General features: G+C 35.1%; 1 protein-coding gene across 5 annotated transcripts in view; it reads right to left on the bottom strand.

The window, feature by feature from the left end:
• LOC128859605 (protein rhomboid) overlaps window positions 1-19,087 on the bottom strand; it is an 89,023-nt gene that overhangs the window by 17,999 nt on the left and 51,937 nt on the right. The window contains exon 1 of one of the 5 annotated variants that reach the window (XM_054096547.1): window positions 17,299-17,520. The exons of 1 other annotated variant lie outside the window; for it this stretch is intronic. The gene's annotated coding sequence lies outside the window, so the exon portion shown is untranslated. Of the gene's footprint in view, window positions 1-298; window positions 528-16,821; window positions 17,012-17,298; window positions 17,521-19,087 lie in introns of those variants that run through there. 3 more of the 5 variants (XM_054096550.1, XM_054096549.1, XM_054096548.1) reach the window with 3 other exon arrangements.

Here is a 19,087-nt window from a genome sequence, read left to right as displayed (position 1 = left end):
GCCCCGTCAAGGCCACTGTAAAAACGTACTATATGTCAGAAATATTTATAGTTAAGTAAAGTTTCCGATTTCGACGTTGAAATTGACATAGTAAAAATGATCCTTAGGCAAATGGTTCCAAACAGTTTTCTGACTAATCTTCAATTCCTGATCCCACTCTGCGCTTTCTATGATTTTATTAATTGGCAATTGGTCACCAGAACGGAATCATTGGAATCACCGCTTTGGTGCATAATTTCATACGGCATTGGATCAAAAAACAGCATACATTTTTTGGATGTATTTTCTCATCACTTACCAAAGAACTGGACTTATCAAAGAACTTTTGATCGTCGACGTTTACCTGATTAATTTTTGGAAACAAAAGTTCAGTCAGCAAGGCGCTATCGAGCAACTTCCCGTAAGGGTGAAATAAATAAAGTCGGCCCTTATTTGCCGCCAGTGCGCTATGAACTTCGCGAACAGATTAATTTTTTCCATGCAAATTTCCCAAATTTGAAAGCTTTATTCTGGCGTTAAACGATTCATAATGATATGCCAAACCCTATTGTATAGAAATGTCAATACAGTTGTGAAGCCATAGTTATCGATATCGATAGCTCTCATGCAGCTAAAATACATATCACTAGACATCGCATGTATAAAGTGGCAAAGATTACGATGGCATGGACACTTCCTAAGAATGAGCAACGAAAGAGCGAACAAAAAAGTTTTTGAAGCAAACCCTGAAAGAACAAGGAGAGGCCGGCCAAGGTTGTAGGGAGGATGGTTGCAAGACGTAGAAGACGACATACGTAAGATGAGAATCTCAACACAAAGAGCGAAAGCGGACGGTCAAGAAGAATAGAGACGTATTGTACAGCAGGCACAGGTCCACCCCGAACTGTAATGTCAATATGATGATGATGACGAAAGACATCTACCGGAAAATTATCATGAACTGCATCACCTACAGCCTTTAACAAATACCATTTTTCTTTAAATAAAATAAAAAAAATTACAAATTGTTTGTAAAGGGTGTTTTTTTTAGAGGTTAGGTTTTCAAGATGAAATAAAACGTATATAATTTAATGGTATGGCCAAGAATTTAGCTTTATTATAAAGATAAGGGTTTGCCATTATGTTTTAAAAATGATTTCGGGCAAGTGGCCGCCGCGGCTGGCTCGAATCAATTCCAGCCGAGAGGCCCAATTTTCGATCACTTTTTGCAGCAATTGGGGCCGTATGTCAGCAATAACGCGCCGAATATTCTCTTCCAAGACGTCAATCGTCTCGGGCTTATCTGCGTAGACAAGCGACTTCACATAGCCCCACAAGAAATAGTCCAGCGGTGTTATATCGCACGATCTTGGGGGCCACGCCACAGGTCCACGGCGCGAGATAATGCGCTCACCAAAAGTTTCCTTCAATAAATCGATTGTTGCGTTGGCTGTATGGCATGTAGCGCCGTCTTGTTGGAACCAAAGGTCGTCCACATCAACATCGTCCAATTCAGGCACGAAAAAGTCATTAATCATGGCTCTATAGCGCTCTCCATTGACTGTAACATTATGGCCGGCTTCATTTTTAAAGAAATATGGACCAATGATTCCCTCTGCCCATAGAGCACACCAAACAGTGACTTTTTGAGGATGTAACGGCGTCTCAGCAATGGCTTGTGGATTATGTTCACTCCAAATGCGACAATTTTGCTTATTGGCATACCCATTCAACCAAAAGTGAGCTTCATCGCTGAACAAAATTTTCTTCGATGCGTCGCGCGAACCGAACCATTATTTTCGTAATAAATTTGCACGATTTGCAAACGTTGTTCAGGTGTAAGTCTATTCATTATGAAATGGCAAACCAAACTGAGCATAAATCAAGTGACAGCTGTCAAAAAGACCATCTACGAAAAAAGTAGTGCCAACTTGAAAACCTAACCTCTAAAAAAACACCCTTTATCTTTTAAAATTTAATACCTACATTAATTTCTTAGATGTCATTTTAACACAAATCTAGGAGAATTTGGAATTACTGGAGCTGTATACATATTATTGTAATATCGGCACATCTTAGGGGAAATTAAAATGATTTCAAAATTATTTTCAAAGCAATGAATCAAAAAGAATTTCGAGTTTTAATTGAGAAAAATACCGTTCATACTCTGCTTCATCAGAACCAACAATAAAACTATGATTTCCTGACTTCAAACGTGGTCGCAGAGACACCGATGATGCACAACTCAGTGGACATCCAAATGAGTCGTTAACACCAAAAAACATAAAAAAAAATCCATAAAATCGTTTTGAATGAAAAGTGAAGTTGCGTGAGTTAGCTGACATCGTAAAGATATCAAAAGAACGTTTTGGCTTTATATTGCATGAGCATTTGATTATGAAAAAGCTCTGCTCAAAGTGGATGTCGCGTTTGCTCACTGTTGACCGAAAGCAAGAAATTGCAAAGAAAAGTCCGCTTACGGCAAAAAACAAATTTGCTTCATCAAGATAACGCACAGCGAATTTCTCTATTATAGTATGCCAGGTTTAACAGTCGATTTTCCCAATCTGTGCTTAAACCTTGTGGGATGTTGTCTAAACTAATAAAGGGTTTTCCAATAACAGGTGTTATTTAAATATATAAAAGGCTATCAAGAGATGATTAACGATTTTTTATGGCCGGAATTGGATGGTATTGATCTGGATAATGTTTATTTTCAATAAGACGGCCACACAAGCAACGAAACCATTGATCTTTTACGGGAAAAGTTTCCGGATCGTGCTATCACTCGAAGATTTGATGACAATTGGCCACCGAGATCTTGTGATTTAACATCTTGTGACTTTTTTCTTTGAGGACACGTGAAAGAGAAAGTCTACGCCAACAGCCCAGGGTCGAGGACATAGGGCAGCCACTTTGCAATTCGGTTATGGAAAATTTCATGAAAAGGATATTGTCCTGTAGCGTGGTCGTGGTGGTTATTTGCCTGATGTTATTTTCCACTATTAACGGCATACCTTCCTCTTTATAATGAAATAATCATCCGAACATTTATATTTAAAAATAGCATTTTTCTTTGAATATCAAAATAACACCTCTTATTAGATAACCCTTTATAAGATTAGCGCCGAAAATAATTACGTTGGACTTGATGTCTTTCTAATGGATAATCCTGATATAAATACATACACACATGTTGAATAGCCAGTTTTCTATTCCACTTGCCTTTAATAGGCATTCCTTTCCATGGCGATATGTTTGTACATATGCATATGAGTGTATATTATTATATTAGCATATGCCTCAATTATTTATTATTCAGACGCTTATGTCATTTACGAATGAACTATCTACGAAGCCAATTTACAAACAAAACGGGAAAATTGAGATTAATTAATAGCGAACTCATTGTACGAAATCAAATCTTAAACTTGCTTGAATAAAGTTAATCACATACGGCAAGTAACGCATAGCTCGCCCACTCAACAACGACCCACTCCCGACTTGAAGCGTAAACCAGAAGACTTAAAAATCGCTGTAAATTGCAATTTCCTGCCAGTTATCAGTCAGTAAAGAACTATACACATGTACATACACGCTATACGTACCCATATGTGTGGATTGACGTATGTAGGCCTCTGCTGGGCTGTAATGCAATATTTAAACTAACAATCCATCTCAACTTACGAATCCATTTTAATAAAAGTTTAGTTAAAATACAGTAGAATCTGTTTTTATGCGGTAGATACGTTCCGCAAGAAACAGCATAAAAAAAACAGCATAAAAAAAGTTACTAGTTCTATAGTAAAACTATAGATACGTTTCAAAAGGGCTAAGAACCGCATAAATCTGAAATAATGTAATAAAATCGCATAAAAAAGGGCACTAGTCCCATATTATTACTATAGATACGTTCCATAGACCGCATGAATCTGAAATAATTAAATAAAATCGCACAAACAAAATATTGTATTTTTGAAAATTATATCTTTATTTAAGAAACGTCAGAATCGAAAAATAAATTTAAGTCAGAAATAGAATCAGACAATACCCACATGTTGCGCATTCGTTTAGGATTTGGCGTAAAATCACTTTCGTCACTTGAGGAAATGTACACCTCTGATCTAGATGGTTATGCAGGCGGTTCCATACTTGTAGGGTTAGCATTTCTGATGTAATCTGTGATGAGTTTTTGCTTAGCTGGTTTAGAATCTTGTTTATATGTACAATTCCCGATAGGTCGACATGCATTTTTTAATTAAAAAAAAACCGCACTATTTCAAAACCGCATAAAAAAAAGCCTCATAAAAACAGAACCTACTGTACTAAATATTTTAATAAAGGATCAAGGATTTACTGATCTAAAAGCCAAACCTGGTAAATTCAGTTAATAGCTTGTCAAAAGTCCACTGATATTTATTTTTAGGGCTGTCGTTGGCAATACATCGTATCTTGAAATTGGACTACGATACCTAAATCAGTTTCAATACAGCGTGTATAAATATGTACAATATGTATATATGTATGTCATAAGTAATATTGTGCCATTACCTTATAATAGGTTTAGAATTTTTATAAGTATGTATTTATTTTATTCATTACATATCATATCACATATTCAATCATTACATATACAGTGACTCACAGCTTAACTATATTTTATGGTATTTCCATTACAAAAAAAAACTTATATTTTGTATTGCTAAATATCTGTTTTATTTAATAACAAAAAATGTTTCTTCATAAGATATGGCAAATTAAAATAATTCAGTTACAGTTTTGAGGTCACAGCTTAAATGATGTACTAAATTAAAAGTATTTAAAAAACATAAACACATTAATATTTCGATTTCATAATTACGGCTAATACTTTTTGGGGTATCCCTTTTGATTCAGAACAGCTTTTAATCGGGAATTCATAGATTCTACAAGATTCGCTGTATAATCGGAACTAATTTTATCCCATTCTTTCTGTAGTGCCCGTTTCAGATCAGAAACATTAGAAATATTGCGAATTCTATGCAAATGACTGTACTACATGTGGGCAGTTCCAGATAAGCCTAGTTGGAACAATACTAGACGTTGTCTTGGAAGAACCTAAACGAATCCCTAATGTCCATTTTATCCGCACTTTGTACTAAATTATCTTTTAGCAGATACAGATACATCTCTTTATTCATGTTTTCTTCGAAAAATATTAAATTTCCGACGCCTGAATAGGACATGCAACCCCATACCATCATACTGCCCCCGACGTGTTTAACTGTAGAACGCAAATTACATGGTGGAAGCCCGGTGTTTGGTTTTCTCCAAAAGCAGGACTTCCCATCGGACCTGAAAAGGTTAAATTTGCTTTCATCCGCAAAAACAACGGACTTCCAGAACGAAATGTCTTTGTTCAAATGTTGTCTGCAAAACTCTATTCTTTGTTTTCTATTACGAGCATTAAAAAACGGCTTATTTTGGGCAGTCCTTCCATGCAAATTTTCTTCGCGAGAACTCTACGAACAGTTTCAAGGTTACAGATCTTGCCTAAGTATTTTTCGACTTCGTTCGTCAGTTTTGGAGCGCTTAAATAGGGTTTTTCTTTAACTTTGCGAACAATCCACCTCTTATCTGCATCATTAAATATTTTATTTGGCGCAGATCTACCCTTATCATCTATCCTAATTTCGTGGCGAAACCTTTCTATAATGTTCTGCACAGTTGAGGAACTAATAGCAACAATTTCTGCAATTTTTCGTTGGCTTTTCCCCAGTTTATAATGACGAATACCGTCTTCCCTTTTTTTTAAGTGAGGTCCGTTTTCCCATTTTAAAAAATTTAAATTTGTTCAACTTTTCTTTACAAAAATTTTTTGAGAATGACTTAAGACACTAAACTAAACAGAAAAAAATACATTTCACCGTTATTGCATTCTCTGAGAAAATATAAAATACACTGCATCATTTAAGCTGAGAGCATATTTTGATGAGAAAACTATTTGGTTCTACATTTTTTCAGCAAGCTTTGTTTTTGTTATTGTTCTTTCTGCAGTGGTAAACAGTACATACATATCTCATTACAAGTCGTATACATTTTTTTTTTTATTAAATTTAATAAACATCGGGTAATTTTCTTTTTTTCTAAAAAAGTATTACTTGCACCAAATAAGCTGTGAGTCACTGTATTTTCATATACTAAAATATGGGTGCGTTCGAGTAAAATTCCAATTCATTAACTCCGTATTTGAAAAAGCAAATTAGCCACACGAAATTCCTCCTTCGATAATGCAGGGTGCAAAGTAGTCCTAGCTTATAATTTATAATACATTATAGTGTGCAACTACATACACACATACAATGTCGATTTTTCTGTGAAGTGGAGTATAAATGTCGAAAGTAATAAAAAATCGACGCCGGCAGGAAAAATATATATAAACAAAATTAAAAAAAGTATATAAGCAAATAGAATAAAATGTAATAAAATATTATAGTATAATGTATATTATATAAAATAATATAATAAAATATATATAAAAAAATATAAGAAAATATATATAAAACAGTATAATAAAACGTTTATAAAAATTTAATAAAATATAATTAAAATAATGTAATATACGTCGTGTACGAAAACTCCAGTAAAAATTCATTGTATTTCACGAAACTTGGCAAACATATTACAGAGAACGTTAATGAATAGAGAAGTCTTAATGACTGGAAAGTGTTCATTTTCGAGGGGTACTCGTCTCGCGAAGACAATTTCACCACAGACACATTTTTCAACAAAAATTAACAGTAAGGGGCTGAATTATGTAAATTTAGCAGCAGTCGATAAGGATTTGTTGGTGATTAGAAGCAAAGAATGCTAGGTAGCTTTTTAATATGACCTATATATTTGAATTTCTCCAAATCATCCAAATTATGTACATATGTTATGTCTGTCTGTCTGGTGTCTGTAAAACTTTGTTGAATTCCCTTCAACTGAATCAAAATCCTCTATAGCAAACGCTTCATTACCAGGCGCACAGGAAGATGGCATATGCAAATGTAAATTTGTGAATTTATATACATTTGCGCATATGTATATGCTGTGTGTATGTGTGCTCACCAGCCACAGCTCAAGATAAAACGGTAAAACTTCGCAAGAAATCCAGCGCGCATTCAAAGGCGCAGCGCACATTCATAGGCACAGCATTGTATGTACAGTAACCTTGACATGTTTACAGGCACCTACAAATGCTCTGATTTCAGAGTAAGTTTCTAACTGCAGATATATGCATATGTTTTGTGCACTTTTTATCAATTGAAAAACTACATACGTAAAGTAATCTACTAATTAACTATTTGCCTACTATCAGTTAACATAAAATAATTGTTTCCAAATTTTATCTTAGTATTAAAATGTCCGAATCAGACCTTTTTTTTAAGCTACTTGTTTTCTTCTGCAACTTACTGTATGCTCATGCGCGCACTTGACGCACAGCAGCTGCGGCTGTCGAGCATTTAGAAAGACATATTTACATAATATACATATATTTTTGCATACATATGTACGATGCCGCGGGCACTCGACTTGACAAAAATTGAAGATTTATCAAATATTGGCAAATAATTCTACGCGAAATATTCAAATATTGACTATTTTCGAATTGTCGAGAAAATTGGCATATGGGCGGCTCGTTTTATGAATGAAAGTTCTTGCTCTTAGAACTATGAGCTCGAATTTATCAATGAATTTTTTGAAGATGAGTTTTTGTTGCACAGTACAATAGTTGAAACTGTTCGGCGCCGCCGCGACTGTTCAGCGCTATGGCAACTAGAATGATGGCCGCTACGCCTGCGTCTATGACTGCATTTTGTTCTTGTAGTCGCTAGGCATAGAATTTTAGCTTTGAACGACATACGCATTTTGAGGAATAAAGCGAATGCCCTGTGTGTGCGGTTGTATGTACATGCATATGTGTATATTAATAAGCATTGTTTTGCTTGAATTCAATATTTATATTTGCATATGCCATCTTCCTGTGTGCCTGATAATGAAGCGTTTTGTATACAGAATTTTTTGATTTGATCGATTGATTGATATATAGATATATATTAGTTAGGGATCAGGTGTGCATATACATACGCACATGCACATGCGTCGATGCATATGCAGAAGAAGTTGTTTTAGCATTTGCAGGAATTCGATCATTCGAATATTTACATCCTAATTATTGCATGAAATATGATAAGGCGATGCTCGTGAGGTAGGTCATGTTGCTTCAGTGCATACATATGCGTGCAACACTATATTAAAGATGCAATAGAACTTAGTTGTCCCATATATGTATGCAAATACGTTTCTTTGAAGTTTTCTTTTATTTATTTTAAATTTTAAAGTTTTGTACTATCTATAAAATGCATACATATATGAATTATTCCCTGTAATATACATAGGTAAATTTAAAAAATTTCCTTTTGGCACAGGACCAAAAAATGCATATTCAAATGCACATAAATATGATAAGGCAATGCGTCGTGAGGTAGGTCATTGTTGCTGCAGTGCATGTGCACATACATACATTTCTAACACTATAAGAATTGAAGATGCAATTGAACTTTTGCACAAATATAACTTACAAAATATACATATGTATATATACATATATTGATATACATACATATATTCAATGCTCTTTGAATTTTTGTCTAAAATTAATTTCGACTCGAAAAATTAGTAAAAATTTTCATCAAATTTACTAAAACGCACACAACAAAATGTGTGCATTAAAGTTACTTTGATTTTAAATCTTGGATTTTAAATCTTTATTTGGTTGTATTTGTTTGAAAATATAAATTGAATAAATTTTCGCTTATCAAGGGAACATAAAAATGCACAAGCAAATGCCTTGCAAAATGCCGTCGGCATTTGTCAATTTGATTTCATACAGAAACCAAAAACTGAGCAGAGCCAATGTACTTGTACATAATTCACTGTAATCAGGTCTGTTAAGAACTTCCCCGCCTTCGAGTTGAGCGAGGTGAAATAGTGTTCGCGGTTTCACTTCATTTTTGACAATTCACACTATTCGTAGCTCGTGAGACTTCTCTATATTTAACGTTCTCTGTATAGAATATAAGCGAAATCGCTCAATAACCATACTCGCCTACCACAAAACAGCATACAACGTGATGTATACTATATCACTACATATTATAAAACAAAGCCGCTTTTTCTGTCCCTATGTCCACGTAATCGCTTAAATCTTTAAAACTACGCAACGGATTTTGATGCGGTTTTTTTTAAAGATAGATTGATTGAAGAGGAAGGTTTATATCTATATAATGTGAAGAAATATATAAAGGGGGCGTGGCAATCGGTCAAAATGTGGCAAAAAAACATAATTTTTTTGTTTTCACGGCCATAAATCATAAACGAATAAACCAATTAAAATGAAACTTTCTTAGAGTTTAACTTTGAAATATTTACTTTCGTTCTGCATCAAAAAAAAAAATTGATATATTTGTTATTTAACCAAAATTGTTTAAACAAAAGCAGCTCTTTTTCCAAAAAAAGCTGTTTGTGTGTTTGTTCGCTGTCAACCGAATGAAGCAACAGGCGTTAAGCGATAATCTCACCACACCTCATTAATGTTGAATTACATCGTATGGTGACGTATGTATGTATGTATTTACGAATCGCTCGCATTATTTCATTTCGGACGTATGTACATATGTATCTATGTATGTACTGAATTCCATGTAATTATATGCACATACAATTTTACAGCGAAATAAAACGCTATTTTCACGTTCTATATTAGTAATTCCCACATAATTAACACGTTCCCTGTCTGCTGAGCCACATATGGTTCAGGAAACGTGCGCCTGATAAGCACTGATACGTTCCTGAGCCATATGTGCGTCAGGGGGTATATAAACCACATGTGTTTCATGAACGTGCAGAAGCAAAAATGTCCCTCTACGCTCATGGACCATATGTGTTTCAGGTAGAAATACCCTACATCCGTTTTTTTTAATTATTAGTATTATATAAAGCTATGACTACAAAAAAACTAATTATTCAAAAAACGCTGTTGGACGTGTCGGTCAATTTAGCATTTTTGTATTGGGACAGGGAACGTGTTAGAATAGTTTTTGAATAGTTTTTATTGATTCGGAGCGCATTTAGTTTGCTATCGATTCCATACAATAACATTTTTTGTCATTTACTTTTTACGACAACTAATAGCTTATTTTCGAAGTGATTTCAGCAAATAGGTACATCATTAATCCTTAACCAATTAAATACCTTAAATACATTGTTGTTTTAATATAGATCTATGTATATGACTCTTTACAGCATATAATTGAAAAAAATATTTTTCAAGATATTACATCAGTAAGTATCTTTTGTTTCTAAATGGTAAGTATTTACATATTTTTAACTGCGGCACATACTAATAATATGACAATTTGTGGATAGGTAATCATACATATAGAACTGAGTAAATTTTCACAAAAATTATAAAGTCATGGCTGGAAGACGTCGTCGTTCGAACATAGGTCGTAGTACAGTGGATGCCAGAAGACTACGTTCAGCAAGAGATGAAAAATCGTCAACGGAACGTGAGGCTCGCCGCAGTCAGATGCAGGATAGATATAGAGCTGAGAGAGAGAGGGAATCTTCAGTAGAGCGTCAGGTTCGTTGCAGCCGGGATCGAGATAGGCATACGGTTCAGAGGGACAGAGAATCGTCAGCAGAGCGTGAGGCTCGACTCAGTCAGCTTCGGGATAGATATAGAGCTCAGAGAGAGGGAGAATCTTCAAGAGAGCGTGAGCTTCGCCGCACCCGAGATAAGGACAGACATCGAATAAAGAGAGCCAGAGAATCATCAGCACGAGTTACTAATTCATGGGTGAGTAAAGAAAATTCGGCCATGAATTATGATCCTTCGATTTCTTACAAGGACGACCGAATAGTATCAATAGGTACTATGTCAGTAGTGTGTGAACATTGCTTCGCATTGAAATTCAAGGACGAAGCGAAAGGTATGTGTTGTTTACAAGGAAAAGTCAAATTAGAAGAAATTCTCCCTCCACCTGAACCACTTCACTCTCTTCTTACGGGTGATCATCAGAAATCTAATCATTTCATGCGCTATATACGCCATTACAATAACGCATTTCAAATGACCTCTTTTAAGAGTAAGCAAGTCGTTGAGCGTGGCTTCATGCCTACATTTAGAATTCAAGGGCAAGTATACCACTTAGCTGGGAGCTTGCTACCACTTCGACCCGATGATCACAAATTCCTGCAAATATATTTTATTGCAGATCCAGATACACAAGCATCTACGAGGTGTTCAAGTGTTGCACGGCCAATTGATAGAGATTTGATTAGATCTCTCCAAGATATGTTACATTCTCATAATTGCTACATACAGTCTTTCAAAACTGCGATTGAGAGTGTTCCAGCAGATACTCCTGACTTTAATGTCGTAATCCATGCAAATAAAGTTCCTGTTGGAGAACACAGAGGACGATACAATGCGCCTTCCACGAGTGAAGTAGCAGTGGTGATAGCCGGACAGCAATTTGACAAAAGAGATATTGTATTGCATAGTCGTGATGATAATTTGCAAAAAATTTCAGAGTTACACAGATCTTATGACAGCTTACAATATCCTTTGATGCTATGTCGTGGAGAAAATGGTTATGCTATTAATATTTCTCAAGTTGACCCAATCGGTGGTACACCTCTGCGTAAAACAGTGTCATGTATGAACTACTATTGCTACCGTATAATGACAAGACGTAATGATTTCAACACTTTGCTTAGATATGGAATGTTAACAAACCAATACTTGGTAGATCAATATGCTAAAATTGAATCTGAGAGATTGGCCTACATCCGTAATAATCAAACTAAATTGAGAGCCGAAAATTACGTTCATCTTCAGGATGCTTTACAGGCGAATGAACACCACAACGGCATTGGGCAGTTGGTTATACTACCTTCATCATTCACAGGTGGACCTCGATATTTACACGAAAAATCGCAAGACGCCATGGCTTACGTCAGAAAGTACGGCAAACCTGATTTATTTATAACTGCAACATGTAACCCAAATTGGTCGGAAATCAGAGAAAATATTAACACCAATTCACCACAAGACAGATACGATATAGTTAACAGAGTCTTCCATTTAAAAGTACAGAAAATTCTGCACCTCATTAACAAGTCTCATATATTCGGTCCGCCGCACTGTCATATGTACACAATAGAATGGCAGAAGCGTGGCTTGCCACATGTACACCTGCTGGTGTGGTTAGTGAACAAAATTAGACCAAACCAAATTGACAGGGTTATTTCAGCTGAATTACCGGATAAAGATGAAGATCCTATCCTATACGAAATCGTAAAGAAACATATGGTACACGGCCCTTGCGGGACTTTAAACCCGAATTCTCCATGTATGCGAGATTCTAAATGCACCAAAAAATTTCCGAAGTTGTTCCAAACTCAAACAATTACTAGCGATGATGGATACCCCAAATATCGTCGACGATCGCCAGAAGGGGGTGGGCAAATTGCTACCGTCCGAAACATTGATATTGACAACCGATGCATCGTTCCCTATAATCCGCTCCTTTTGAAAATTTTTGATGCCCACATCAACGTGGAGTTGTGCAATTCAATAAAGTCAATCCAATATGTTACTAAGTACATTAATAAAGGCAGTGATCAAGCCACTTTCAGCATACAATCACCAAATGAAGTGGAAATATATCAGTCTGGACGTTACATCTGCAGCTCTGAAGCTGTATGGAGGATTTTATCATTCGAAGTGCACGACCGGTCTCCCACAATTGTCCACCTTGCAGTTCATTTAGAAAATGGACAAAGGGTATATTTTACTGAGAACAATATACAAGAAGTTATTAATAACCCACCGGATACAACATTGACAGCATTCTTCAAGTTATGTGCTCAAGATGATTTCGCGAAAACACTGACATATGACAGAGTTCCAAGTTACTATACATGGAACCAGAGTTCTAAAGCTTTTCAACGGCGAAAAAAAGGTACTGCGGTTGATGGTTTCCCCGGAGTAAAAAAAACGGATGCTCTTGGCAGAGTCTATGTGATTCATCCCAACAACAGCGAATGCTTTTATCTGAGAATGTTACTTCATATTGTAAAAGGCCCGACATCCTTTGCTCACCTAAGAACTTTACAAGGTGTTGTTTACAATACTTATCAAGCAGCATGCAAAGCTATGGGGCTCTTGGAAGACGATTCTCACTGGGAAAATACATTATCAGAAGCAGCTGTTTGTAGTTCAGCTACATCATTAAGATATGTATTTGCCGTCATAGTAGTGTTTTGTCAAGTAACTGATTCTGTTAGTCTATGGAATAAATTTCAAGAAAATATGGCCAGTGATATTCTGATTCGGCGACGGCAAGAGTCAAACTCTGTTGATGTACAATATGACCAAAACATATTTGACGAAGCATTATTTGAATTAAACAAAATAGTGCAATTACTTTCGGGTAAAACGATCAAGGATTTTGGGCTGCCGATGCCAGCTAATACTACTAACTCTGATTTAACTAATAGTGCCGAGTACACAAGAGAAACATCATACGATCAAACGAGACTTTTACAAAATATAGCTCAAGATGAGCCACGATTAAACATCGATCAGAAAAAAGTATTCACTGCATTACTATCAACAATTGATAACAATGAAGGGAAATTGTTTTTCCTTGATGCCCCAGGAGGCACAGGAAAAACATTTTTAATCAATCTGCTTTTAAAAAAAGTGAGATCTACCGGAAAAATTGCGTTAGCTGTTGCGTCATCCGGCATTGCCGCTACTCTTTTGGAAGGAGGCCGAACCGCACACTCTACATTCAAGCTCCCGCTGAAAATCGCAACCGATGATGATAACAGCGTCTGTAGTGTTTCTAGACAGAGCAATACAGGAAAATTGATGCGTGACTGCTCATTAATAGTCTGGGACGAAGCTACCATGTCAAACAAGACGTCTGTGGAAGCACTGGATAGGACAATGCGCGATTTGCGCAACAAAAATGCACCTATGGGTGGATGTACAATTCTGTTCTCAGGAGATTTCCGTCAAATCCTACCAGTTGTGACTCGAGGAGCACGTGCTGACGAAATAAATGCTTCGCTAAAAAGATCCCACCTTTGGTCGCATGTCAATAAATTAGATCTTAAAACTAATATGAGGGTTTCGTCATCTTCACGTGAGAACAGGCTATTTCCAGAGATGCTACGAAAAGTTGGCAATGGAGAATTAATACAAAGTGAGGGAAGGATTAACCTAGAAAACCTTTGTGTTTTGATAGACAACATCCAAGAGTTAGTCAACAATGTCTATCCTGACATTGATAACATAAGTTATAAGACAATATCTTGGTTTAAAGAAAGAGCTATTCTGTCACCAACTAACGAACAAGTAAATAACTTGATTATTTCAAAGATTGATGCGCCGACGAAAATATACTACTCGGTCGATACTGTTCTCGATTTGGAAGAAGCTGTTCAATTTCCTACAGAATTTCTAAATTCTTTGAACCCATCTGGACTCCCTCCTCACAAAATGGAGCTGAAAATAGGTTGTCCTGTTATTTTATTAAGAAACCTAAGTCCACCTAAACTTTGCAATGGCACGCGTTTGCTGGTAAAATCACTGAAAACTTTCATAATAGAGTGCACAATACTCACAGGATGTGGTACCGGAGAAGATGTATTGATTCCCCGAATCCCTCTGATACCATCGGATCTACCATTCCAATTTAAACGCTTACAATTTCCGGTAAAGACATCTTTTGCAATGACCATTAATAAATCTCAGGGTCAAACCTTCAACGTTGCAGGCTTAGATTTGAGTGTTGACTGTTTTTCACATGGCCAACTGTATGTCGCTCTTTCAAGAGTAACCTCTAGAGAAAACATGTTTGTATTGTCTAATGACAAGAAGGCTATGAACGTTGTATATAAAGACATTCTGTAATATAGTAATTGTTGTAAAAATAAAATAAACACATATGTAAAAATGCAAAAAGTTAATATGCAAAAATGTAGGGTATGAATTTAGATATCCCAAAGATAGCAGGAAATCTTCATGCTATAAAAAAAGGGGAATTGTTTTACTCCAAATTTAACGCGTGCGGGCCACGGGCAGTAATGAATAAGCCACAACTACTGGATCGATTTTAATAATTTTTTCAGTGAGTGACATAGGGTATATATTTTATACCCGTGCGAAGCTGGGCGGGTTGCTAGTTATTAATAAATGTAAAAGTTTGTACGGTTGTGGGTTTGTGAGTTTGAATATTTGTGACTCAATTACGCGAGGACGACTGAGCGGATTTGCTTGAAATTTTTTCTCATATACTTTGCACAGATAAATAAAAAAACAGAGTTCCCACCTGTTAAAAAAGTTAAATTAAATTAATATATTAAATACATATGTGTCGAGTGAGAAAACGTTAAACAGACCTTAATTTCGAAAATGATGTTCGCCTCCTGTTTGCCAAATTAAGTTCATGTAAAAATAATAAAAATAGTGAAATACAACTAAATGGGTGTCAAAGGAAAGAGGTTTGAAAAATCTTAATTTCGAATATACTTATATTTGAATAGGGTTGACACCTGTTTAAAACCTATTAACAAAATAAATAACTAAATAAAAACTAATTTTAATAAATTATTATGATTAAAATGGATGGCAAATTAACGAAATTTAAGAAAGGTTATTGTAGAAAATATTTTTGGAGATGGTTGCCACTTGTTTGAAAGGAGGTCCTCAAAATTTCTCGAAAATTTACATGTACTATGTATAAAAACAGACATTTTAATAATATATATGGCCCAATTATTAAAACAAAGTTAAAAACCAGTTGAAAAATATTAAGTTTCGTTTATTTGCTTGAACCAAACATCCGGTAACATAATTTTCGCATTTGTTTTCCAAAATTATGCGAGTCCGGTTTTGCACATTTTTAATTTTAAATATTCCGGGAAAACGAAAACTCGAATTTCTCGAAAGCAGCAAAATAAAAAAATTAGACATTAATTATAAAGATTTTGGTGGTTGTCAGTAATGCAGAACACAGAGTAAGTGTATCCAGAATTATGAGCAGAAAACACAAAATTAGCATTCTATATAACAAAATCTTGTGCTTTTAAGCTCTTAAGAAAGGAGAAAACGTACTGATTCCGCATACTCCAATTATAAATACCTGCCGATAGAAAATAATGTCTAAGAACAAGTCTTTGATAAAGGTTGGGTTCAAATTATTTTATTGCTATTTTTTTTTTATTGTTTTTTCTATAGGCAAGCTTAGTACACCGGATAAATTGTTCATCTATGCCTCAAATGGGAAGCCCAAAAATTTTGTTTACCCGTTGGATTGAGATCAAATAAATAAAAATTATTTTGTTTAACATTTTTCTAATTGGTTGTTTTTACTTTATTTGTTGAGGTGAATCAAACGCATATCGCGTATTAGCTACTCTATTATAAATGGAGCAACATTACTCAATTAGGATAAAAGTTATGGACCAAAAACAAAAAAAGAAAGCCATTAAAATTTTAGCAACGTGCGATTCATTTAATAAAACACATCCAAACGCTGTATAAAATTATCCCCACCACATTTAGACCCCACACAAATATTGTATTATTCCTCGAATGCATCGAATAAAAACCATGACCACTTTTTATATGCATAGTTTCTTTGATTCCAAAAATTAACAATTAGCCCAAACTAGATTTTAATAAAATATGCACGGGTAAATAAAGTTCGGTTCCGAACAAATTAAGCACTTCCTTACTTATTTTAACCTGCGATTTAATATATTTTTATTTCTATCAGGTTGATTTCTATGAATTAAATTAAATTTAAAATTAGGTTTTATCGATCCTTTTTTTTTACAACAGTTTGTGGTACTAACGTTTAAGATACATGAAAAATCTAGATATTAAAGAAACATAAAATAAACTTTAACGGCGAATTAAAGCACAATTTCGAATATGCTGGCTAACACATAATCGAAATCATATGCAAAAATAGATGAGTCACCCTATAGGCAAAACATAAATAGTCCCTCTCGCAATGCTGCAGAGTGAGATAACTGACTCGGTGAATAGTTGTTGGGCTACAAAATCAAAATTACAACAAATGCGCAAGCAGAATAACGGCGCAATGTTCGATGAACTTAAATACATACATACATACCACCATTCATAAATGCACAATCCATACTACTTGATAAAAGCTAGAAAAGCAAAGCAGCTTACGATGTACTCACTCATTATTTGCGCCATTAGTTAGATTGTAATGATCCTTTGTTTATATTTCTTGCACAACTGATTTGTAATTTAAGTGCTACTTACATACGAACATATGTATGTGATTACGAAGGAAATAAATCAAGTTATCACAACTAAACTGGAAAATGAATTTTGTTCTAATTGGTTTTATCAATGATTGCGAATCATCTACGGCAGAGTATTTTCAATTTGAATTCTGCCAACAGGTGAGCGAAAAAAGCGTGTTCGAATTTCGCAAACAGTGTTGCAATTACTTGCATACAGAATGTTATATTTGTAAAAACTTGACAGTAGTAAAGTATAGTGTAATAAGAAATATTTCAATAATTTAATTTGTTTATAATTAACGTGTTCGCATTAAAAATAATAATAATTTATGGGGGAAACCGGTTTAGATCGATCAAAAAGTCGATTTTTTTATTGCATAAATGGTTAGTATAACTACTCAAGAATGTGTGGTAAAAACTTTAAAGCTCAATTCGTATTATTCCCGATCCTATGAGCACTTAAGTAAGCGCCCGTTGGTTCGGCCCCGTAGCGCTTACGATACGATGCTTTATTTCAAACGCGTTTTTCTCGAAACGAGTTTTTTTCAAATGGTGGGCATTCTAGCTTAAAAAGATATCGAGCAATCGTTCTAAAATTTTTCGGGATTTTTTCTTTATTCAATTCCAATTTATGGGAACATAATTCTTATTATGTTTTTATTTAAAATGTGGTTTTTTAAGTAAACTATATGAAAAAATATGGTACAAAAAAAAAACTTTATGTTCAAGCGCTTCAAAAGCATGCAATTTTCAATATTTTTTTACCACAATTAGGTTCATATTCTTAGAAAATATGTTGTTAATAAAAAAAAATTGCTGTTGATTTCAGAGGAAAATTGCAACTTCAGGAATTCCTACCAGCAAGAGTGTCTTGGCAATCGTCCTTGGACAGCACGCTCTAATGCCACTATCTCCCGCGAAAATAGCTTCAAAAAAATTTAGAAGTGTACCTAAAAATATAAATAAAATATCCTCTAAACTTAAACAATTTCTGGTTATTCCTTCCTTGTTCAAAAAATTCTCGAAAAACACCAAAATTTTGGCCTCCTAAACCGGTTTCCTCCGTTAAGAATCGAAAGCGCAAATATTCAAATTATAAAAATGCAATACCTTAGAAAATAATTAATTGAGAACGGCCCAACATCGATTTTTGAGGTCAATCCGAATCGAGCTTCGGCCAATTTCTGGCGGAGCCGATCCGAAACCGTAACGAACATTTTAAAGGGACCAAACAGTAAACAAGCGATGTTTTTTTAATCCAGTAGTTTCATTAATAAAAGAAGTGAATAATTCGGAATCACATTAGTTTTAACTCATTGCATGTGCTTATGTTTGTAAAAATAACATAAAAAATTATTTTTATACATATACATTAGGCCGGGTCGATTTGGGGGAGGCAAAAAAATCGCCCATTGCTCTGTGAAAATCATATTCTAGGGATCAAAATAAGAAACTTTGCCGAAGGAGCCATACCTCTAAAACGAATTCTGATGTCCCCCAATTTGGGTCGAGCTTTTTAGTTTCTTTTCTCATGTAAAGGCCAAAAATGGTGATATTTTGAAATGATTATATGGGGAACCCCCCAGGGGAGTTCCAGGGGGTGTGCCACTGGCAAGGGTGGATCGGCCGTCCAAAGTTAGTGGGGGTCGGTCATACATTTGGACTCGATTGGAGCACTCTAAATGGGTCAAAGTGGGATTTTTCGTTCGACCTAAATTGG

The sequence above is a fragment of the Anastrepha ludens genome, chromosome 4, assembly GCF_028408465.1.
Source record: "Anastrepha ludens isolate Willacy chromosome 4, idAnaLude1.1, whole genome shotgun sequence".
NCBI classification, from domain to species: domain Eukaryota; kingdom Metazoa; phylum Arthropoda; class Insecta; order Diptera; family Tephritidae; genus Anastrepha; species Anastrepha ludens.
Note: the sequence above shows the minus strand (reverse complement) of the source record. Positions and strands in the feature narration are given on the sequence as shown.